Here is a 25,280-nt window from a genome sequence, read left to right on the forward strand (position 1 = left end):
AGCACTGAAGTGCAATAGAAGATAATGTTGAAAAAATGTCCACCTCCACTCAGAGTGACGAACATGAAGACTTTACTCCAATGAACGGTGATGATTGTGCAGGAATTGAATTTTTTTCAAAATAAAGAAAATTCATGGGAGGACCAGAACAACTCTATTGTATCAAGGACACGTGTCCCAATTCACTGTAGCCACTACCGACAATCCACTGTAGCCACTACCGACAAAGTCACTGTAGCTACTACCGACAAAGTCACCGTAGCCACTACCGACATAATCTACTTTTCACTGAAGATAAGCATCTTTGAAAAGCTGTCGGTGCGGATTTCAAATAACTTTCAAATCCGTTTTACTTTGAAGGCTATAAAAGAAGGAAGGCTCCCCTCATTTGAGCATCTGGAGTTTTCAGAGTTTTAAGTAGTGTGCTCTCGTCTCTCTTATACAGTTCTCTCTCTCTCTCTCTCATACAGTCCTCTCTCTCTCTCTCTATATATCTCGTGGTATATCTAGCCATCCAGTTTCTTCTTTTCATCTAAGTTTCTTTGTAAAGGTGTGAAATTGGCATGTGTGACTGTTTCTGGAAGGAAGTTCCAAAATATATCCCTGAGCAGCTGAAATTGTTCACCAGCTTATGTATCTTTGAAATGTAAGTTTGTTGTTTCGTTTAAATTTATTGTTTTTATCTCTTCCGTTGTTATATGTTTCTCATTTAATTTGTTTCTTTTGTTCCTTCCTCACTTATGGTATCAGAGCCAAGTTTACATTACAGTGGTTTAACTGTATTTCTAGTAGAAAACGGAACAATTAAATAAGATTATGAAAAATATGCAATAATAAGTTCAAAGTCGCTGTGACCCAAAGATCACTAAGGCCAGGAAGAGCCAGAAAAGTGTAGGGACTGTTTCCAGTTGACTTGAGCTACAATGGCAAATTTCATCAGAACATTATCTAATAGGTCAGCTACTACTAGTAATACCTTACGTGTTAATAATAGAGAAGAAGTAATAATAGATAATATAGAAAAATAGATCCAAAATTGGAATATACCTAAGGTACCTACAACTGATGTTTATAGTAAGGGAACTTTTGATTTCAAAAGTAGTTTTTCCATGAAAACCATTGAAAAAAGTATTTATGTTATAGAAACTCAGGATAAATTTCAATTACTTTCACCAAGCTGGTATATAAAACTGTCTCCGAAGTTTTAAATCTGTACATAAAGCCAAACCTTCAGCACAGATTTCGGCTGATAATTCACCTAGTGTATATAGAGAATAAGGAATAATTCCGCCATGCTTATTTTTAAGCCTTGTTTTTACCTTTTCTGCAAAACGGTGTGGTAGCCCGGCTGTAAACTTTTATTTCCAATGGTTTGACTTACTACCTTCTCTTGATAGTAGTCTTGAGAAAAATACATCTTTGTACCATTTATAATAGGAGAGTGTTGGACATCATGGGAGAGTGTTGGACATCTTAGATTCGATAACAAATTTTCAGAGCTTGCTGCCAACAAAGCAGTACTTCCTACAAAATGGAGGGTGATAGTATATATTAGCGTATTGACTACATCTCCTTATTGTATTATATTGTCTTGGCTGTTTTCACTTTTGACTATCCATTGTTTTGAGGCATTTAATATTTGATTTTTTGATTCCTCATCCATATGAAAATCCCACCAGCCTCTTAGCCATCATGTGAATCCATATATTATGGCTTTGGCTATTCATGGTATTGATTCCCACTTGCCTTACAGGCAATGACATACATGGTCATGTGTTTCATAAGCTCTAAGATCTGATTTTCAGTCATACCATCTATGTTCCAGTTTACTATGGATTTTCTTGAATAGGAGACTAAGGTAGAGATTAGATCTTTTTCTCTCTGTAGATCTACTGAGGTAGGTCTAGGATAGTACATTCTGGTTTAAGACACTTATCTTACTTTTCTTCCATAATCAATTCTATTGATGTCTAAGCTTTTAGTTTTAAAAGCTTTTTCCATATCAGAAATTTTTTTGTTAGGTGCTTTTTGCAGAACTTGAACATCTCCTTCCTTGGTTTTGGAAGGCTGGTCTTTTTCATTGATATTTAACTTTTTTAATCTTTTAATCAATTCATCTATTAATTCACTATTTTTCTCTTTTTTCTTTATTCCTTGTAAGCTAAACTTTCCTGTCTTAATAGTTGGAGGCGGTTTGAACAGGACAGCTTCTTTTTGCTTACCAATCCTTTTAGTTTCTGCAGTTGGATTTAACTTATTTACTGCATTTTCTATTCTTGTAGTTTGTTTTCCTATTGTCTGGTGGAAAATATTTGTATAATTATTCTGTTCTGTACAGTTAAACCATTGTAATGTAAACTTGGCTCTGATACCATAAGTGCGGAAGGAACAAAAGAAATTAGGTAGAGGAATATCTTTTTCTTTTAAAATAATCATTAACCATGTGAAGAATCCTATAGTTTGCTTATTCTTTAGAATCCCAATATCAGAGATACTATACTAGTGAGGGAAAACAAATACAACGTATTCATCCTCTTAAGTAAAATCTACAAATAAAAGGACCAAATAAAGAAAGTCCAGAAACTAGGGCATCCCCCTTTAAAATAATCCCAACAGAACATACTCATAAAATAGAAATGATTCCCCATATGATAGAACATAATAATTATACAAATTTATATTTACAATATTTAGGAAAACAAGCTATTAGAATAGAAAATATAATAAGAAAACCTCAGGAAATTACGACAAAACAAAAAAACAATGTTTTGTTCAAACCACCTCCTGAGATTAATGAAGAAAGATTCCATTTAAGAGGAATGAGAAAGAAAGAAGGAAATAAAGAATTATTGGATGAATTGGTAAAAATGTTGGCACAATTAAATATTCAAGATAAAAAAGCAAAAGGAAAAATGATAGAATCGGAAGCAATGGTCCTTCAGGAAGAAATAATTTCCATGGAAAATATAGACAACATAGAAGAAGCTTTTAAAAATAGCCAGCTAAACAATATGGAAAAAGATTTGCAAAATACTAACCTAAACAGAATAGATTATGGTAAAAAATGGAGACCAATTGCACAAACAAGAATGTACCATCCAAAACCTACTCCCGTAGACATACAATTCGAAGAAGATCTCATCTCCCATACAGTTTCATATTCTGGTCGCACAATTGTCAACTGGAATATTGATGGCATGTCTGACCATCAGATCCTTGATATAATGAAGCATATTACTATGTATGCTACTGCCTGCAAACTGGCAGGTAATCATGATCAAAAAGTCGCCAAAGCCATTGTTTGTAGATTTACAGTATGGTTAAGGGGATGGTGGGATTTTCACATGAGTGAAGCCACCAAGCATCAAATATTGAATGCTACTAAACAATGGATAGTAAAAAATGAACAAAATCAAGAAATACCCCACAGTGAGAGTGATGTTGTTAATACTTTTATATACACCATAACTCTTCATTTCATAGGAAGTACATCCCTGTTGGAAGCCTGATCTGAGGATCTCCTTTTTAATTTGAGATGTCCCACTCTATCACACTATAAATGGTATAAGGATGTTTTCTTTTCAAGACTATTACATAATAGTACTGACCATTGGAAAGAAAATTTTTTAGCAGAACTACCACATCTCTTTGGAGAAAAAGTAAAAACTAGACTAAAAAGTAAAAATAGAGGTATTATCCCATATTCTCTATATACTCTATGAGAATTATCAGCAGAAATTTGTGTAGAAGGCTTAGCTCTATGTACCGATTTAAAATTAAAAAGACAACTTGATAAACAAAGAATGACAGGGAAAAAGAGTTAGGTAATTTCTGTGAACAATTTGAATATAATACAATACTTTTAACAGAGAAAGGATATAAGAAAAAACATAAGAATAAAAAACTCAAATTTGAAAGAAATAATAAAGCTAAAGATAAATTCATTAAAAAATTTGCGCCTAGATCTAAAATTAATAAAAGAAAAAAAAAAAAAACCTATTTGTTATAAATGTGGAAAAGTTGGACATTATAAAAATAATTGCAAAATAAATAAGAAGATAAATGTTTTAAATTTAGACGTGGTATAAGAAAACAAATTTATAATCTTAACCATATAGAAGAAGATTCTGAATCTGATACTTCTAGTGAAAACTCTCTAATAGGGAAAATAGAAGATGAAGAATTTAAATTTACTAGTACCATCAGCTGTATTTAATATTTGAGTAGTTTTTTAAAATTATTTTGTAGGGACAAGTCCTTCATTTATACAGTTCAAATTAGCTCCTGAATCTATTAAAGCAAGAGATTGAAAGTTATATTCTTTATTTACAATTATTCTGACTAACACAAACCATTTTTGAGTTATTACTCTATTTAATATATTTACATAATTATGTTCTTGTAAGTCTTTATCAGAAGTTTCGGGGACTTCATCCTTTGGTGATTCTTCTAAAGTAATAGTCTTATAGTTTTTTAACAAATTATCAAATTCTAATTCATTATTAGTATCTATATCTGACTCATAAACATCATTTTCCATTTCTATCATTCTAATTCTATTCTTTAATTGTTTAATTTCTATTTTTACTTCATTAATCTCATGCTTTAATTCAGAAATAGTTGGCTCTCTTTAAGGATTTTTCTTATTAATCCGCTTAAGTATTTCATTTAGACTATATTCCTCATGTGGCCTAATAATAGAAACTGGTTTATTTTTTGTTTTAGCAATATGGATATATTGTGTTAAGGCATTCCTTTTTATTTTCTGGATCTGTTAATTTATCTATTAGGTCTATGATTAGATTTTCTTCATTGGTTAAGGTATTAACAGATTTACAGATACATTCTTCTATTTCCATGTCTGATTATGAGTTTGATTCTGAATCAGAACTAGTAAATTTAAATTCTTCATCTTCTATTTTCCCTATTAGAGAGTTTTCACTAGAAGTATCAGATTCAGATTCTTCTTCTATATGGATAAGATTATAAATTTGTTTTCTTATACCATCGTCTAAATTTAAAACATTTATCTTCTTATTTATTTTGCAATTATTTTTATAATGTCCAACTTTTCCATATTTATAACAAATAGGCATTTTTCTTTTCCTTTATTAATTTTAGATCTAGGCGCAAATTTTTTAATGAATTTATCTTTAGCTTTATTATTTCTTTCAAATTTAGGTTTTTTATTCTTATGTTTTTTCCTATATCCTTTCTCAGTTAAAAGTATTGTATTATATCCAAATTGTTCAAAGAAATCACCTAACTCTTTTTTCCCTGTCGTTCTTTGTTTATCAAGTTGTCTTTTTAATTTTAAATTGGTGCATAGAGCTAAGCCTTCTGCACAAATTTCTGATGATAATTCTCCTAGAGTATATAGAGAATATGGGATAATACCTCCATTTTTATTTTTTAGTCTAGTTTTTACTTTTTCTCCAAAGAGATGTGGTAGTCCTGCTAAAAAGTTTTCTTTCCATTGGTCAGCACTATTATCTTCCCCGGATAATAGTATTGAAAAGAAAACATCCTTATACCATTTATAGTGTGATAGAGTGTGACATCTCAAATTAAAAAGGAGATCCTCATATCGGGCTTCCAACAGGGATGTACTTCCTCCGAAATGAAGAGTTATGGTGTATATAAGAGTATTAACAACATCACTCTCACTGTGGGGTAATTTTTTAATTTTGTTCATTTTTTACTATCCATTGTTTAGTAGCATTCAATATTTGATGCTTGGTGGCTTTACTCATGTCAAAATCCCACCATCCCCTTAACCATTATGTAAATCTATAGACAATGGCTTTGGCGACTTCTTGATCATGATTACCTGCCAGTTTGCAAGCAGTAGCATACATAGTAATATGCTTCATTGTATCAAGGATCTGATGGTCAGACATGCCATCAATATTCCAGTTGGCAATTGTGCGACCCGAATATGAAACTGTATGGGAGATGAGATCTTCTTCGAATTGTATGTCTACGGGAGTAGGTTTTGGATGGTACATTCTTGTTTGTGTAGTTGGTCTCCATTTTTTACCATAATCTATTATGTTTAGGTCAGTATTTTGCGAAATCTTTTTCCATATTGTTTAGCTAGCTATTTTTAAAAGCTCCTTCTATTTTTTCTATATGTTCCATGGAAATTATTTCTTCTTGAAGGACCATTGCTTTCGATTCTATCATTTTTCCTTTTGCTTTTTTATCTTGAATATTTAATTGTGCCAACTTTTTTACCAATTCATCCAATAATTATTTATTTCCTTCTTTCTTTCTCATTCCTCTAAAATGGAATCTTTCTTCATTAATCTCAGGAGGTGGTTTGAACAAAACATTCTGTTTTTGTTCTGTCGTAATTTCTTGAGGTTTTCTTATTACATTTTCTATTCTAGTAGCTTGTTTTCTTAAAGATTGTAAATATAAATTTGTATAATTATTCTGTTTTATCATATGGGGAATCATTTCTATTTTATGAGTATGTTCTGTTGGGATTATTTTAAAGGGGGATGCCCTAGTTTCTGGACTTTCTTTATTTGGTCCTTTTATTTGTAGATTTTGCTTAGGAGGATGAATACTTTGTATTTGTTTTCCCTCACTAGTATATTATGTCTGAGACTGGGATTCTAAAGTATTAAGTTCAAAATTAGGTACAGGAATATCTATTTCTTTTAAAATAATCATTAACCATGTGAAGAATCCTATAGTTTGCTTATTCTTTTTTAGGAATTTATTATATCTTTTATGAAAAGCATCTATTATTCTTGAAAAAATTCTTTTAAATACCAATATCTTATTTTGGTATTTTCATCCTATAAATAATCATTTTTTTAAAATTCTATATTAACCTTTTCTCTTGTTTGGAGAGTCAATATTTGGAAGTCATTCAGAACTACTAGATTCCGTTTTAAAGGAATTATGATTTATTGGTTTATAAATAGGTCTTTGAATATTACTAGTACTTCTACTTACACCTTGGATTATAGGTTCACTTTTTACAGAAGATGAGGTAGAGTGTCTGGACGGTACAGGAATGTTAGAGGAGGATCTTAGGATAATATCATCTGTTATATTTAATCTAGTTTTTCTATTTGAACTAAATTGTATTTCTATTTCACCGTTTGGATGTTCAATTATCTGATCTGGGTTATGACTAACAGGAGTCCTATAAGTCTGGTTTTCAATCTGAATTGATCAATTTTCTGGGAGGCTTATTTGTGACCAATTTATGGATTTTGGGACAACAGTATTTGATTTTTCTATATTAGTCTGGAAAAATACTGTTTGACCTTTAGTATCAATTTGTAGGACGTTTGGGCATAATGTACTCATAACTTTATAACAAATTCTGCATACTAATGCTATGTTTTGGGATCCAGGATTCATATCGAATCCTTGGGTTTTAAGATTGAGCGTTAAGACTTTGAGAAAATTAGGATCACTTAAAGATACAGAAAAATTAGAAAAACAATTAAAATATACAGGGCCACTACAAAGACTAGATTCAACGACGCCTAGTAAGGAATCTGTAAATTTGTTATGTCTGCTATCCCTAAGGCATAGCAGTATTGAATTATTTAATCCAAGTCTTGCAAGAGGCTTGACTGCTATTTGTATAAGCCCTATATGCAAAAACTTATAATTCTTATTTTTATGAGATTGGATCATTTTATCAAATAATAATTGGAAGTTTTATTGTTCACTGTTAACAGATAGACTCTGTTCTACTGTTTTTATTGCGTATCCAGTTTTGAATTCAAATGTACCTTTTTTATAACTATCTGTTATAAGTACTTTTGGTATATCCCAAATTTGTATCTGTTTTTCTATATTATCAATTATTATCTCTTCTCTGTTTTTTATCCTAAGTATGCTATTAGAAGGGGCTAAAGTTTTATTGGACAAAGTCCTGATAAAATTTTCCATTAGGGTACGGATGATGACTTTAGTCAACCTCTTACGTCCCTGGTACCTAAGTGGCTCTTCCTAGCCTAAAATGGTAAAACGGGTTCTGGGCGACAACGTCTCAACTCTCGGACTAACCTCTTAATGAAATATTTTATCAAGTACCTTGTACTCTAAAATTTTTGTACCTTAGAATAATAAACTTTAGATAAAAACTGAGGTGGCTCTAATACCCATTGACACAAGACCTATTTCTCAGATTTTTCTCAGCTTTTATTAAGCTAAATATTAATGATCTAAAGTTTATGATTTTAAAAATTTAAACTATCAATCTAATTATTCCAAAGTACAAACATACAATAATCAGGATAAACAAAAAAAAAGGAGATATATCTAAAACAAGCCAATTATTATAGGTAAGATTTCTAACTGTTAGAGACACTATAAACTTTATTTGCATGATACAAATACAAGTGTATTATTAATCAATTTATAGAAACAAACTAACTTACAATTTACAGATGCAAATTTACAGAAACAAACTAACTTACAATTTACAGATGCAGAAGTTAGTGAATAGCTTCCATTCATCAGGACAAAAACTCGATAGACTAGCAAAATTACAATCACACATGGAGTGGTTTATAACACACCACCCAATATACATGGTTGATAACAGTAAAGAAGTAGAGAGACTGGATTTTACAATTTTAACATAGAGAAACTAGCAGAGAAGATGAAAAACCAACAGAAAGTAGAATTCAAAGAAAAGGAGATTTAGGCTTCAGAGAGGTCTACTGAAGAGGAATATTACAAACTTTACTCGGAAAGACTAAGGTAGGAGTAGTACTGGTTTTCAATAAAGACGAACCCGTGGTTGGAACCTTTGAGTGGAGTATTTAGAAGAGATAGAGGGCAGAGAGAGAGAGAGAGAGAGAGAGAGAGAGAGAGAGAGAGAGAGAGAGAGAGAGAGAGAGAGAGAGAGAGAGAGAGAGAGAGAGAGAGAGAGAGAGAGAGAGATCAGGCTTTTCTGTCTGATTTTCCGGATGCTGCATTGAGGAGAGGCTCCTTCCTTTTATAGGCAGAGCAAAGCTGGGCTTCATTGTTGCATGCTGACTCAAAAGGTATGCCCGTGGTTGATATAGATTGTTGTCGGCCATTGACTCGGTATTGCGAAATGTAGAAGGACAGGTGGCTTGTCGTGTGGTGCAGAGAATCTTTAAAGAGGACAGGTGGATGTCGGTGGATTGTCGTCTTGCGTCGGTGGTGCATAAAGGTGGACAGCTGGATGTCGGTGGGTTGTCTTCTTGCGTCGGTGGAGCATAAAGGTGGACAACTGGCGAATCTTCAACAGTAGGTGGACAGATGGCGAATCTTCAACAGTTGTTGCTTAGGTAATAAGACAATAATTTTTTTCGGTAGTAAATCATAATTGGACAAGTGGCCTGATGATATTTGCTTATCGGGTCAATTACTTATCGGGTCATAGAGCTCATCGGGTCATGGTATTTGGGAAAATTCTTCATTGTCTTCCTCTTCATTCTGAGATGAAGTTGTTTCACTTTCTTCTTCGAGTATCTGTAACAGCTGCTTTTTGAGTTCTTCTTTAGTAGCTTGAGGATTTTGCTTTTTCATTTTGTTGACATATTATGCAAAGCTATTTGGATGCTCATTTGGTATTTGGTTTGGAATTTTCTTCATTTTGATTTTCTCTTGGTCAAGGGACTTAAGAATCAAACACGTCCCACCATTTTATGAATATTTTCTTTCCAAGCCTGGGAATGTATTCCCAATCATTTGTTGTATTTTCTGATATTGCATATTCCCATTTTACAGTCCAAGGAATTTGATATAGGGACATAAAATATAAGTGATGGTCAATATTAGGATCTTTATTATTATATTCGACAAACTGTTGCTGAGAATGCTGCACCTTGAGAGGGAAAATCTGTGAATCAGATCCCCAAATGATGAACCAATCTCGGAACCAATTAGGAAATGCCTCAAGGACTGGCATTTTGAATTGAATAAACCAAGTGTATGAATTATAATTATTTTGGATTGCAAATATTTTATGCCAGGCCTCTTTATATTCTGAATATTTAAAACATTCGTTAGAAAATTCAAGGGCCTATAATTTTATGCTTTTGGTAGGGTCTAAGCCCAATTCTTTGTATGATATTAGTTTTCGAATTTGGAGCTTTGAGTAAGCTACTAATTAGTATTTCTCTGGTAAAAGTGTACCAGAGACATTGAGCCTGTCTCCAGCAGAATGGCTTCAAACCATTCTCTTGTTTTATTTCCATTCGAAGGATTCATATTGTTGAGTAGATAATAATTAGCAACAAGTTTGGGATAAAGAAATGCATGTTCATCTTCTATGATAGTATCTATCACAAAAGTAGTTTCTATGAACTGTGATTTTTCTGAGGAAAGAATTTTATTTGGGTCAGGAGTCAGGTCAGGAATCATAGAATATGGGCTAGGAATCATAGAATATGGGCTAGGATGTTCAGGATACTTTATTATAGGCCTATTTGGGTTAGGTGAAGGAGGGTAACACATAAGAGGTGAGCCAGGAGATTCGAATAGAACAATTTTCATCTTTCCTTTTCCTTTATTCTGATTATTCATATTTAATATATTGTCTATTTGGGATTGCCCTTGATTTTCTGGGCTAGCTGGGTCCCTGTCCCTTATATTGTCTATTTGGGATTGCCCCTGATTTTCTGGGCTAGCTGGGTCCCTGTCCCTATATATAAGGCTGCAAATTTAAACTTAGAATTAAGGTGCACCTAAAAGATCCATTGAGAAAAGCTATTTTAACGTAGGAAGATAAAAGATTTTAGGAGCACCTCCAAATTTGGTATATAATGTTATTTTAATTAGAAATTTATCAAGATATCTATAAGAGATGAACTATTTAACAATTTACCTATTTGGAACTATTCAAGACCATTTATTTTTTTATAGATATTTTAAAATTAAATTAAAATATACGAGTAAAGTATTAAATTATTAATCAAGTATAAATAATTTGATAAATTTTCCTTTTTAATTTTTATGTTGTACATTAAGGACCGACAAATTTGATGACAATAAAAGATTGCTTTTTGGTTCTCTATTTGTTGGGTTTTTATGTACATAGTTGAACCTTTTGGACTATATCTACAATTCCATTGTTTTAAAAACTTTGAGAAGAGACCATGACTGCGAAGTCTATGGATTTATGGGATTGCTTGGGCATATGTTTGGTTCGTGTGGTGCGAAAATATTCCTACAATTAACCACTTGAGAGAATTCTTTCACATGAAAATATTTTTAAAGAAATATTTTCATGCAAAACAAACACGCCATAAAGGTAACTATGGCTCTATTTATTTAATGTAAATACTAAGACATTTAGTGTAAATACTAAGACATCCAAACAAGTCTTTCACTTATCACTATGATATCTAAGCCCAAAAAAATGCGCCATGAAAAGTAAAAAAAAAAAGTTTATACAAGTGCGAGGCTCAAAACAATCAAATTAGGGCGCACCTCAAAATGTATTTTAGAAGAGGTTGTTTTGATGCCCAAATATCCTCAAACTGATCATATTGACCTCAAGATACATGGACATGAAAAAAAAAAATGGATTTCAAGTTTTAGAAATAGTGCATCTTGTAATGCATTTTTGGATCGTCAATTTTCAAGATTTCATAAATGTGCTCGATCTACACTATTTTTGAAGCTTTAAACTTTATAATTAGAGATGAAACTATATTTTAAAGTTATCACAAAGATTTCTAGTATTGAAACCACATTTCTCGACACTATTTGAAGGTGCCCTTTTACTTTGATTATTTAGAGCCTTGGCCATATACAAACGACACCCAAAGTTAAAACTCAATAGATTGTTTCAGATGTCTAGTAATACTTTTTTTTGACAAATGTTATCAAATTTTATTACCAGCTAAACCATGATTACAACTCTCAGCACTCACATCACTCAGTAGTTACATCATTCAAAATCGAAATAGAATCTATCGACACCCCTCTCTTAGCCAATCCATCAATAATACCATTATATTCTCTGAACACATGCTAGAAGGATAAAGATAATACCCCTTCTAAGTCCAAAACTTGGCCCCAAATTGATTGCAACATCCAAGGAACATGAAGTTGCTTGTTGCACCACTTTATCATATTTAAATAATGACCTTCCACAACAATGCAATGGCCCAAATTCAAGGCTTTAATAAACAACAATCCTTTAAGCAACGCTGTGAATTTTGCCATGTTCGCCATTGCCCACTCAATAGTTCCAGCATAAGAGAGAATAATTGACCCAGTCCAATCTTGCACTACACCTCCAACCCTTGCATTCTCAGGATTACCCATAGAACTACCATCAAAATTTAGTTTCAAACAACCTAGTACAGGGGGTATCCATCTACCGTTCATTCTTGGCCTTGTCCTATTAGAAAAGCAAGATTGGCCAAATTTAAACGCACATCGATCTCAGTAATCCCTCTTCCATCTTTGGTGATAGATACCCGACTCCATATAGTATGAAGTATACGCTGTAGAAGATCATCATCAGAAAGCCCTTGACATTTTTAAGTACGTCTATTCCTCTCTTTCCAAATTTCCCAACACATAATACCTCTTACAATTTGCCAAATCATAGACCCCGCTTTAAGTAGAGCCGAAAACATCAATTGTGAGATGATACCCAAACCACTTTGAGGTAGAGTCATCATAAAGCTAATCAAACCAAAGAAATAGTTTCAAATACCTATGGCAAGGCGACAACGAAGAAATAGATATGAAAACGACTCCCCGTCCTCTTTACACATTAAGCATACATTGGGTAAGATCTTTCTTCATTTAATGAGATTATCAAGGGTAAGAACTTTATTTTGCCCAGCCAACCACATAAAACACTGAACGTTGTGAGAAATAGACCACTTACATATTTGGGAAGACCATCTGTAGCGATCATGAAAAAAGAGAGTATATTGTTTTTACCGAAAAAAGACCATCCTTACTGTGCTCCCAAACCAACTCATCACCAATATAATTGGATATACACACTTCCTATAAATGTGCTAACAAGCCCGTGATATGTGCCACCATATTATCATTTACATGGTTATAAGGAAACTGAATATCCCATACCACCTGATAAGTATCACTTATCAAAGCATTAGGATAATAAGTCTTAGCGAATAATTCAGGGAAAGCGATCTTCAAAAGACTATCCCCAAGCCACTTATGATGCCAAAATGGAATTTGGGCTCCATTCCCCATACACCATCGAATGTCTCTATGGAGATAGGCTTTGAACAAAAATATATCCTTCCAAAAAACAGACATCAATTTACTTCTTCTACTACCTCCAATCCATATACCATAGTTATCCACACCATATTTTGCAGTTAAGACCTTGCAACAAAGCTGGTCCTTGAAACATAAACTACGCCACCACCATTTTATCAATAAGACCTCATTCATTAAGGAAGAATTTCGAAAAGCTTGTCTACAACATAATAGAGAAAAACAAGCTAATTACCAGCATAAGAAAGGTGGAGAATTGTGGAATTATTGTGATAATGTACTATGTAGTCCTAGAATAAATTATAAAAATGGTAAGAAAGTTTTTTAAGAAAACTACCACTTATAGAAGAAGAAAAGTTTTTCCCAAAAAGAAAAAGATACCATAGAAAACAATGAAATGAGCCTCCGTGTCCATAGGAAAACCTAAATCTCAATGTAGATTTCAGTTGTTTAATGAATTAGGACATATTGCCACATAATGTTTAAAATTTTTTTTTTTTATAAAAGTTGAAGTAGATGAAGGAGAAAACTAAGAGACAATATTTGAAAAAGAGACATCAGATGAAGAAAGTATAAACTCAGAATTATCAAATACAAATGAACCTGAAGAAGAGGAAGAAATGTCAATGATGTTACAAGTAAAAAATTAGAAATGGGAAGACAGAAGAAACTGATTATAGCCTAATCAGACAAGCTAATAGGATAAAAGAACATTCTAGATAGAAAAGAATAAAGAAATATATAGTGACAAACCTTTCTCGTATGGAAAAAGTTATCAAGAAATAATAAACTTCTATAAGCCTTTTATTTGAAATATGAGATAAAAAAAAAAAATGAAGAAATAAAAACATTCGAAGAAAATACTGAAAAAATAACCATTAGCCCAAATAGTACTTATATAAAAATAGAATTCAAATTTCCTGAATATAAAAAATATCATTAGCATGCCTATATTGATACTGGAGTAGGAATGTGCTTGGCTAAGAAAAATGCAATACCTAAGGATATTGGATAACTAGCAGAACAGTAATGCAAGCTCAGATCGCTGATGGAACTATTATAAGATAAAATAAAATTGCAAAAAATGTTCAATTTAATAGGAGGAGTAAAATTCATTATAGAAAGAATATGGCAATCAGAAGGGCATGATTGTGATATTCTATTAGATAATGACTTCTTAAAAGCTACTAGTCACTTTATACAACAAAAGGATTCTATAGCGTTACCCACTATTTCAGGAAATATAGTCATCAACCCCATCCTCATTGAAGCAATTATAGATGGTTTTACACCTTCCTTATACACGGAAAATTGCAGCGCAGCGTATTGAGAATAATACGAAAACTCCAAAACCTGAAGGTCCTTAGAAAACATGAAGAAAAAGAACTAATATATTGGATAGACGAAATAAGTAATTATTATCATAATATTAAAACAACCAAACAAAAAATACCAGAACTATAAGAAACAAGAAATAGTCAAAGAAAATTTTAGTGAAAAGTAAAACATGAACTAAAAATGTTAGACGAAACAAAAATAATTAGAGCAAAACCTATGCCATACACCCCGCAAGATAGAAACGAATTTGAAATACAATTAAAAGAATCACTAGATGACAATTAATAAGACCTAGTAGTAGTCCACATAGTTTACCAGCCTACCTAGTTAGTTATCATGCAAAAATTAAAAGAGGAAAAGCTAGAATGGTAATTAATTATAAAATATTAAAAGATAATACCAAATATGATACATATTTTATTCTTAATAAAAAACTATTTAGTAAATTTGATTATAAATCAGGATATTGGCAAATAAAAATGGAAGAAGCCAGTATTCCTTATAGTGCCTTTAGTGCTCCCCTAAGGTCAGTACGAGTGGATGGTTATGCCCTTTAGAATAAAAAAACGCACTAAAAATATTCCAAAGAACATGGATGAGAATTTTAAGAAACATAGGAAATACTGTCTAGTATAAGCAGATGACAACTTAGTATTTAGTAAAACAAAAGAAGAGCATAGGTTCCATCTACAAGCATTAGGTAGAGAATTAAAAGACCATCGAATAGTGTTAGGTGAAAAGAAAATGGAGTTAGAAAAGCAAGAAATAGACTTCTTAGGAATACAAATAGATAGGGGAAGTATAAAATTACAGCCTCATATACTAGAAAGAATAGATCAATTTCCAGATAAGTTAGAACATTAAAAACAATTACAAAGATTATTATGATGCTTAAATTATGCTGAATCTTTTATACCCGAACTAGCTGAGCTAAGAAATTCATTACAGAAAAAATTAAAAAAAGACTACCAAATGGGAATTTAGTGGAGAAGATGTAAAACAAGTAAAATTAATAAATGCAAAAATGAAAAATATAGAAAAATTAAAACTCCCTCAGGAAGAAGACTTTTTGATATTGGAAACTGACGCTTCAGACCAATATTGGAGTGCCATAGTAAAATGTAGACCAGAATAAAGTACTAGAGAAGAGTTATGTAAATATACATAAGGAACTTAAAAAAATGCAGAACAAAATTACCATATTAATGACAACAAATATTTAACTGTTAAACATGGTATAAAAACGTTTGAACTATTCTTAGCACCTAAAGAATTCTTGGTAAGAACAGATAATAAGAATTTTTCTTCCTTTCTTAAAAATAAGTTAGACAAATGTTTGGTTAGAGGACGATTATTGAAATGGCAGACATGGTTTAATCAATTTTCCTCTACAGTTGAACATATTTGAGGAGAAAATAATTACCTACCAGATGCATTAACCAGAGAGTTATGTTTTATGTTGAAGAATAGCTCCATGGATTCACATGAGTTGCCAAGCAAACCGAAGATAGAGTACCTGAAAAATTTGGCTAAGGAATCTCTTAAGTCAAAATATTATGAGCTATTAATAAATTTAATAAACCAAATTCAATAACGTTCTCATAAGGACCTTTGTCAACACAAAAAATTATTGAAGAACTAGATACTTGGAAAAGTAAGAAGATTTGTAGAGGAACTTGCTGAGGCCATTCTCTCATATGAATTCCAATAAAGTTATGATAATATTTTACTAACAAGAATTTTTATTGTCCAAGCTTTAGAACATCTTGCAGATTTGTTAGGGTGGCCGCCAACAGAAGTAAGTGCGAGAAGTTTGGATAAAAGGAAGAAAAATAAGTGATAGAAACTGCAAGTCAACGCAAGAAAAAAAGAAAGAAAAAGGAGCAAGTTCTCATTATGCTATCGAGCTACCAACCGATATTTATGAATAAATAAGTAAAAAAACACAATAAGAATTCCTTGCATAGATCCAGAAACATTTTCAAAATGAAATGTATTATCAAGGAAAAATAATTATTTAGAGAGATAGGCCTCCATTCCATTACACATCATCAGGGAGAAAAAGAAGAATTATTAAAAACGATGGGTTTAACTCTTAGTTTATATTGAATATGGCAAGCAGAAAATCCTAATGTTTTGTCGAGTTCCCTTAAAAGATTATCGAAGCCACTCTTTGTGACCTGCGGTAATGCATTACCAGAAATTTATCAGGAAACGTTATATGCAGCTCACCACGTAGTCATCATTAATGAGGGAGGAGAGTGCTTCCATTTCCAAACTCAAGAGGCCTATTCTATAATGAGAAGAGTATATAGAACGCCAGGGCAGAAGGATTTTTCAATATCTATAAAATAATAAAAAAAAAACAATTACTGCACCTAAAAAATGGGTTAATTTAATCTCAAAAGAATGGTATGATATACTTGAAAGTTCAGTTGTATATCGTAATACAATTGAAATGATTCAAGTCAAAGAAAGTCCCGAGACCAAAAGGTTTCTCAATCAAGAGATGAAAGGAAGAACAATTATTGGAGGAATAGATGATAATGGAGAAGATTTGTATAAAAATTTAGATGACGTAGGATTGTCTAATCTGAACAATATGATCGAAAATTAAAAGCAATGTCGGTGGATGCTATATGAAAAAGCGATGTAAGTGATGGTGTAAGAAAAGCAATAAAAAGAATATGGAATTGGATATAAGTAACAATGCACCAGGAGCTAAATTTACTCTATTCTCATGATCTTTTGGCAGTTCTAATGGCTCTATTCATTCAGTTGGATGTTAAAAATAAAAAGGAAAAGGAAAATAGTTTCTTGCAAGGAGATCTTCAAGAAGAAGTAATATCTATCTTACTTCAGTGGAAAACTGCTTACAAATCCAGGATCATTTCAAAGAGTTTTGCAACTGTTGATTTAATCAACCACTTCTACACTGGGACATTGCATTTGGTGACAATAGGATAGAAGGTAATAGGGGAAGGCCAATCTAGTTGCAATTGAGAAGTTTTGGGTAATAAGTTTTTGTTAGAAACATACGTTTCAATGTTCCTTTTTCATATATTAAGAGCGAACATTTTATAAAAGGATAGCCAACTTTACCCGTAACGAGATTAATATTACAAGCATAAACCCAGAAGACAGTATGATTGATTGGCATATACAGCTCTCTTTGGCTATAAATGGCTCCCTCCAGAGTAGGGGTCTCACTTTCTCTACGTTCATGTGACCACACATCCCTGATGCTTAAAAGACAGTAACCATCAAATGGAGTAGACATAGACAGAGCACTCCAAAGCTACCTCCCTCCCTCCCTCCCTCTCTCTCTCTGGAGTAGAGAGAGAGCAGTCCGAATCTCTCTCTGTCTCTCTCTCACACACACATAAACACACACACATACACACAAACACAAGAGAAAGAAAAACAAAAAGATCTACCTCGAGGGAATAGGTCTCTCTCAAGGCGGGACCCTTTTCTAAACTTGTTGGGATGCAAATCTAGTAAGTGTAAACATTAAAGGTATTTTTACTGTATGCTGTAAGTTCTAAACGTCGAAGCTATTCTAAGTCTAGGTTGGAATATGTTTAGCGATGCAGATTGATTTAGCGATGCAGATTGACACATGTTTCGTAGGCACTCGTCTCACCAATAATGTTTCCAAAATGCATTTGTAAAATTTTTGGGATCAGTTTGCAAAGTTTGAATCTCTAGGTAACAACAAGCTGAACCTAGGAATGAAATCAACTCTCACGGCACTTCTCCCCAAAGTGGAAAGAGCAGACATCAAGCTCTCTGGCCTATCAGTCTTGAGGCAGTGTACCCCCAAAGTTTTAGTTAGGATGTTACTTACCACATCATGGCTCACTCTTGAGGCCATTATTTACCCACTGCAAGGTGCATTTATAAGAAGAAAGAAATTTTCGATAAACATAGGTTGCAAGAGAATGCATTAAATCCATAGAGTAAGATGGAAGACTGGGATTCTTTGTAAAGGTCAACTTGGAGACAGCCTTTGACCATGCTGAACTGGATCTGACTCAAATGGCTGTGCACTATGGTCCTTTTTAACCAGATGAGGGTCTTGGCTCACTGAGTGCATCTGCACAGTAACATGCCCTTATTTACAATCAACAGGGAATTCTTCAAAATTTAAAGAGGGTTCCGGTAAGGTGAGCCCCTAGACATGTTCCTCCACCTTGATCTGTGAATCTCGGTAGGATGATAGACAGGGGCCCTGAGACGGGGCTAGTGGCAATCTTTAAGCTATCCATGGAAGTGAGGTTCCTACCAACCTTCAAATTGTTGACAATGCCCCTTAGTTTTACTACGTCTGTTGGAGCAAGTAGAGAAACTTCATACGGTGGCATGTCTGAATTGCCACAGGTCGGAAAGTAAATGCCAACAAAAGCTGGATTATGGGGATCAATTCTAGGCTGATCTCATGATGGCCGTGGAAAAGACATTGGGGTGAAAACTGGAGGGCATCACTAGGAACTCAGAATATTTCTATTTAGGAGGATAAAGAAGGAGGCTACAAAGAGTTTAGACAAGCTAATATATACAGTCAAACAGTTTGACTTTTCCCTTTTTGGGGACATCTAGAAGACTAATGATAAAATATTTATACAGTTATCCATCCCTAGTAATGAAATCAGTGAGAGAATTAACTCTTAGATGTCTTGGAAGCCTCTGCAAGAGTTTAGACAATTCAGAGCTTGAGACCATTGTTAAGATTGGAAGACAATATGGCGACTCCTAGAGAGTGAAGCAGGGACTTGCTGGTGCTCAGGAAGTCCTCTCCTATTGTGTAAATAAAAAAGAAGGTGCTCGCATAGACTTGCTAGAGATTGGGAAGTCCATTCGTATTGTGTGAGTTTTTTTCTTTCTATTTTTTTGCATTTTGTTCCCTTTCCATTCTGTAGAGACGTTCACATGGTTCACTTGATCAAATAGATGTCAGATATAAAACTAAATAAATGACTGGAAGACTATGCTTTAAGGCTGCGACTGTAAAAACCAGTCTTGGCACCATAATTCTGAAAATCCATCATCTCCACCTCAATGAACATGGATCTGAAAAAAAGCGTTTGCAAGCCCATAAAGTGGTCTATCTTACAACACTTTTTTTAGACCACACATTTCAACTCTTCATAAATAGCTAGTTTGCACCATTATGGAAGCTCCAAATTCTACAGCCACAGGCAAAAATGGATTTGTAGGTCATCACATTGTTTCTCACAGGGTATCTGAGCTTTCCAGCAGGGTTTTGAGGCTCAGCGGTATGAAGCCGATGTACCTTATCCTAAATTATTTTCCAGTACACATGCATAATAAAGTATGACAAAATATAAACTAATAACTACAATGGCTGCATTTTACACATTACCACATGATTTCACGATCACTTTTAATGCACTTCATTCAATTTCAAGAGCCTAACCTTTCTTCCTGGGTTAATCTTATTGTAAACTTCTTTGATGAAAGTGGTAATTTTCCAGCAATATTTTTTTTTTAACATCATAGACAGGCTAACAATTGCTCAGTTCCTTATCTCCATGAATTTCTCTGAGTTCAGAGATAACTGCATGATTAGTGTGCCTTGATGGTACTTGGGAGAAATGGTTACCTGGAAGCAAACACAACTATAAGCATGTGCAATGACATTAAAAAATGCAAACTATTAGTGATGTGTTTGTAAATTCCTGACATTCATTGTACACTTTCAAAAAATGGATCAGTAGGCTGGAGCCCCTACCCACTAATACCGATCCAAATTATCTGAATCGGTATCCAGATTGGCCGAATGGTATAGCGTATCATATATGCATTTTATATTATTCAGATAAGATGGCTAATTTGGCTAGGTTATCTGTTGAGGACAACATTTGGGAGGTTGCGTTATATTATTCAGATAAGATGGCTGATTTGGCTAGATTCTCTGTTGAACACAACATTTGGAGGTCGTACCCTACAAATGCATTTGTGTTTATATCAGCCATTTTCTCTGGGCATGACAGACTTATGCATTGAAACAAAATACATCAACCATTTTCTGTTCACAATGGATAGTTGATGTGCATTCTGAAGAGTAGGGCAATTGCTACCATCATACACTTCTCCATATGTGCGTGTATGTACCTAAGCCTCTCGTTTGTATGTTATAGAAATATTTTGATATGCTGAATGATTAAATCTAGCACCACAACATTCAAAAGCACTAGGCAATCGGGAGCCCTCTCAAGTCGCCCTTACACATTTTCCCGGTTGGACAATCGGATCGTCAGCTCATCAGAGAAAAGGATGACCACCTAGGACAAGTCAACTAGGAACGTTCTCAAAAAAGCTAAAACCTACAAGGCAATAACTTACTTTGATTACGAAGATTAAGGAAAAAAAGTAAATTAATATAAGTATATAATCTATTAGCTTCCCCCACATCTGCCATCTACAACCTCAATACAGTTTAAAATGCTCCAAACTTTAAAAAGTTTAAAGTAAGCTCACATTACATAAAGGAGAGTTGGGATCTTCAAAAGTGAGGACAAAAGAAATATCATAAGAGAAGGATAACAAGGCTTTCAGGAAAGATAGAAACTGAAAAATGTATGGATGTGGACAAAGTCTCCTTCAAAATCTAAGCTCAGGTGCCAAGGCAGCCCAACAATATCCCAGATTAAAGTGACGCTCAGGCACCAAGTCAGCCTCGGGATCAACCATTGCAAATGAGATGCTGTTAAACCTAAATACTTACACATTATTTGTAACAAACTAGTCGCAATTAGATTCCCCCATATTAACACATTACGAGTTAAACAAATCATTTGATGTTTCTCATAGACGATACTCATAAATTAGATCTACAAGCCCAACATGCAATAAGTGACGCACATGCATCACAAAGCTTGAGAAAGAACCTAACTCACATTATAGTGGTAAACATCTTTTTGGGGCAACTCCAAATGGAAGAAATTTGCCTTCAACTTTATCAACCGACCAGCCTCTCCATACCCAGGCCTCCGAGGAAACGTGATGCCTTTGCTTGGGCAGTGAAGACCACTAGGAGATATAATGGCTTTACGAGCTTGGGAAAACACTTGCTGTTTCTTTCAAGTAGAGAGACTGTACAGGAGGTGCTTGCTCTTGTACATGAGGTGCGACCCCAGCAATAGGCAGAGAACTCAATCCTGAAGGAGAGCTGGTGGTGCTATAATTGGCGAAGCAACAATTGCTCTAGGACATGGCTGAATAACCTTGTGTAGGTTATAAACAGAAGGCCCCATAGAGGGCTGAATCGCTAGGTTCAGCTTGAGGACAGGAGGTCTGAATCGCTTGGTGCAGATCTGGGACGCGAGGTCCTCTGGAGGGCTGAATCGCTTGGTGCAGGTAGGGAACATCAGGCCTTTGAAGGTGCTGCATCACTTAGCATCAGTGTTTCAAAAGGCGCTAGGCGGCCAGGGGTCTAAGCCGCCCAGCACCTAGGTGAGCGCTCAGAACCGCTGCGGCCCAGTAAAAAGAAATTTTTTTTGGGGTTTTTCTCGCTCTAAAATAGGCTCTAATGGGTTTTAGGTTTCAAACAGTGTTTTAAAATGAAGGATGCGGCCTTGATGAGGTGGGGGGCCGATGCGACGATGTGGCTCGATGTGGTCTGGATGCGGGTGCATCGCGATGATGCGGTCAATAAATGTAAAAAAATTCAATTTTTTTTTTAAAAATAAGTTAATGCATAGAAAAAAATATGAAGATGATATATATGATAGTAGGTATTTTAGTTTAATGATTAACTTCAAAACTATTAGCTGTCGAAGATTCTGTATCTAGTTATCCACCCATATAAGTATTTCTACAAAGCAAGCATATCACACAATTTTTATCTTTGAGATTTTTTAGTTTAGCATATTTCTAAGGCGGATCCTTATTACTAGAAGATTGGGAAGAAGACATTGTCCCAAAAATATGTATAATATTAATACTGTATAAGAAGGAAAAAAAGTTTTACCGACTCTGTGAAGTACTGCTCGATTTCTTTACGACCTTTGAAACCCTCGATTTTTTTATCACAAACTCACCCTAACATCTCCAAATCAACAATCAAAGGCATCCAATGAACATCCAAGTATCAAACAACCGCCAAATCGAAGATTTCAATGAAAAAGAAAAATTCCGCCTATTTTTTTTTTTACCTCTATTTAATTAAAAAAAAGCCACAAAAGTGGCTGAAAATCTTCATTTAGGGCCCCTAATATCCCCCAAACAGTTTTCCTAACATTTGGATGGTCAAAAAGGCTATTTTGCTCCTCCCCGAGGGGCAAAACAAAAAATAAATTCGGCAGATACTGTTGCAGTGGGATGCGGTGCGAATGTGGCCTATGCAGGATGCGGCTACGATGAGGTCTGATGCGGCGCATATGTGGCCGCATCTGTCAAAAGCGCATATGCGCCTGTTTTTGAGGTGGATGCGAGCGCATCTTGCATGATGCGGCTGCATTTTAAAACACTGGTTTCAAATGAACCTAAAACCCCACAATTTTGCCCCTTTTGAATTAAAAAAATGACCAACTTGGGTGGCCGCCAGTCGGCCACTTAGCGGGTTCAAGCGGGCACCTAGGCAGGTTTGCTGGGTGGTCCGCTTTTTAAGCGACTGCTTGGCGCAGGTTGGGGAGACCATGCCTATTTGAAAATCTTGGTTCCCTAGCAGTAGAACCAATAGAGCTTGAGACCAATAGAGATGGGCCTCCAACGGTCGTGTTTCAGATGGACCTGAATGAGCACGTGGCACATGTACTAATTGTTGTGAATTGCTTATCTCAGTAACTTTTGGGGCTTCTGGTGGTGATTCCCCACTGTCCACTTTGGGTACCCTCCTTTGAGGCATCTTGAACAAAACCAAAGTTGATCAAATAGGCTAAAACTGCAACAGATGCAACACAAAGTATAATCACTATATGGAGTTAAAGATCTTTGTACTCATCCATCCTCTGTTCTTATGCGATGAATGTTCTTATACAACAGCAAAAACTCAATCCCCACTCACTGTCATTGATATTGGACATTGGATGCCCTTACTGTAATATGTACCAACACGGGCTGCATCTCATATACTTTTCCATAATCTAACAAACCTCCCCATAGAAAGCACTCACTAAACAACATTAAAAGGACTTCAGATATGAGAAATAAACGAAGAAACTACATTTCAGGTCATCAACTGAGATGGAGCAAAATTTACCGAATGATTCCAAGTGAATAGCTCATCTATCCACAACATAAAACACTTCATTTCTTGGTAAAGTAATCAAAGGATATTTGCTTCTTCTGAATTTCAAAACATAATGCAAATAGAACTATGTGCAGAATATGAAAATAATGGAAAACCAACCAATGCAGAAGCAAATTTTGGGCGATCGACAATCAAAATATCACATTAAGCAACAATGACAGCTAAGCTTGAGTCAGCAAGAAAAAAGAAACGATCAATTAAAAAAAGAAAAATATAAGAATCACACCCATATCCAAGTATGGAATTGGGAGTATCAGATGCAGAACAAAAGGCGCATGATCGAAACACCAAAATCAAGATTTAAAAGCCAAAATTCCGACAAATGAACCCAGAATACAAAACACCAATGCTTCTTCAACAAGTAACATGAACTAGCAGCAGTAATGAAGCAGACCCCAAATATGAATTTGCGTTATCAGGACCCGAAATCAAGAGTAAACAAGGCATATTCATCAACCTGTAAACTATAGTTAAACAGAAAAGCCCTGCAATACATTACATGAAGACGTTGCATAAACATTTTTCTAACCATACAGAAGAACGAGATCAAGAAACACAACCCCAGAGAGAATAAAGAAAGCCCTAGGTAAAAAAAAAAGTAAATTTTGCATTACCAGAACTGCAAATAATGGTAGTTAAAAGGAAACTAAACTTTTCAGAACCAGAAGAAACTGAAAGAAAACCCAAAACAACCTCAAGAAACAGGAAATGAGAAATCCCCGATCACCATTAACTGGAAAAAGTTTCGTTTTCCCACTGCATATAAAAAGACAGTTGCTTGGCTCCCAAACAAGTAGCTTACTGTTTCAGTTTGGACTTCGAAGTTTATCTTGTTTGCTCTTTTGAGTAAGGAAAAAGCTTATATGCGGTTCCCCGGAAAAAGTTGTTTTAATGTTGCAAAATCCTTTCGTTGATCGTCTTGACATCGACATCGACATGCATGATTATGCAAAATAAATAAATTTTGTGTCATGCATCTTACCACATATTATTTAGACCCTCTATTTTTAATATTTTTATATATTTATAAATCTATTTGATTTTAAATATTTTAAAAATTTAAAACTTTATAATTAAATATAATAATAGATTTTTAAATAACTCTAAAATATTTTACATCAAAATTATATATTATAAAAAAATTGAAAGTACACTTTAATTGGATTGTTTAAAATTGCAACTTTATAGGAAACCGTGACCTTCGAATAAAGGTACCCCACTCTCTCGTTGCTTTTTGTTTTGTGCAAATGTAGTATCCAGTGTGCGAATGGGTTGGTTCGTCGTAGCAACACCGACTGTACTTTAGCTAAGGTCTAGGCTCACTTGACTCATTCAAAAAACCACTAATATTTTAAAAAATGGGTAAAAGCTCGTCATCTCATTGAATTACTTAAAAAAACAAAAACAATTGTAGCTTCCGGTGTTAACCAAACTAGGCCAG

The 25,280-nt window shown here is 34.2% G+C and overlaps 1 long non-coding RNA gene across 9 annotated transcripts; it reads right to left on the minus strand.

The window, feature by feature from the left end:
• Positions 1-11,821: 11,821 nt before the first annotated feature.
• On the minus strand, positions 11,822-24,679 carry LOC110007635 (uncharacterized). Of its 9 annotated transcripts, XR_016048325.1 has the most exons (4): positions 21,486-22,043; positions 20,003-20,188; positions 15,990-16,078; positions 11,822-13,426 (listed from the first exon to the last, which is right to left on the minus strand). It is a non-coding gene; the product is annotated as an uncharacterized LOC110007635 (long non-coding RNA). The 9 variants fall into 9 exon arrangements; XR_016048327.1 differs by lacking the exons at positions 20,003-20,188; positions 21,486-22,043 and adding an exon at positions 24,533-24,679; XR_016048323.1 differs by lacking the exons at positions 20,003-20,188; positions 21,486-22,043 and adding an exon at positions 24,533-24,677 and having other exon boundaries at positions 11,822-13,332.
• Positions 24,680-25,280: the final 601 nt, after the last annotated feature.

This window comes from Amborella trichopoda, chromosome 13 (genome assembly GCF_054954075.1).
Source record: "Amborella trichopoda isolate Santa Cruz 75 chromosome 13, AtrichopodaSantaCruz75HAP2 v2.0, whole genome shotgun sequence".
Lineage (NCBI taxonomy): Eukaryota > Viridiplantae > Streptophyta > Magnoliopsida > Amborellales > Amborellaceae > Amborella > Amborella trichopoda.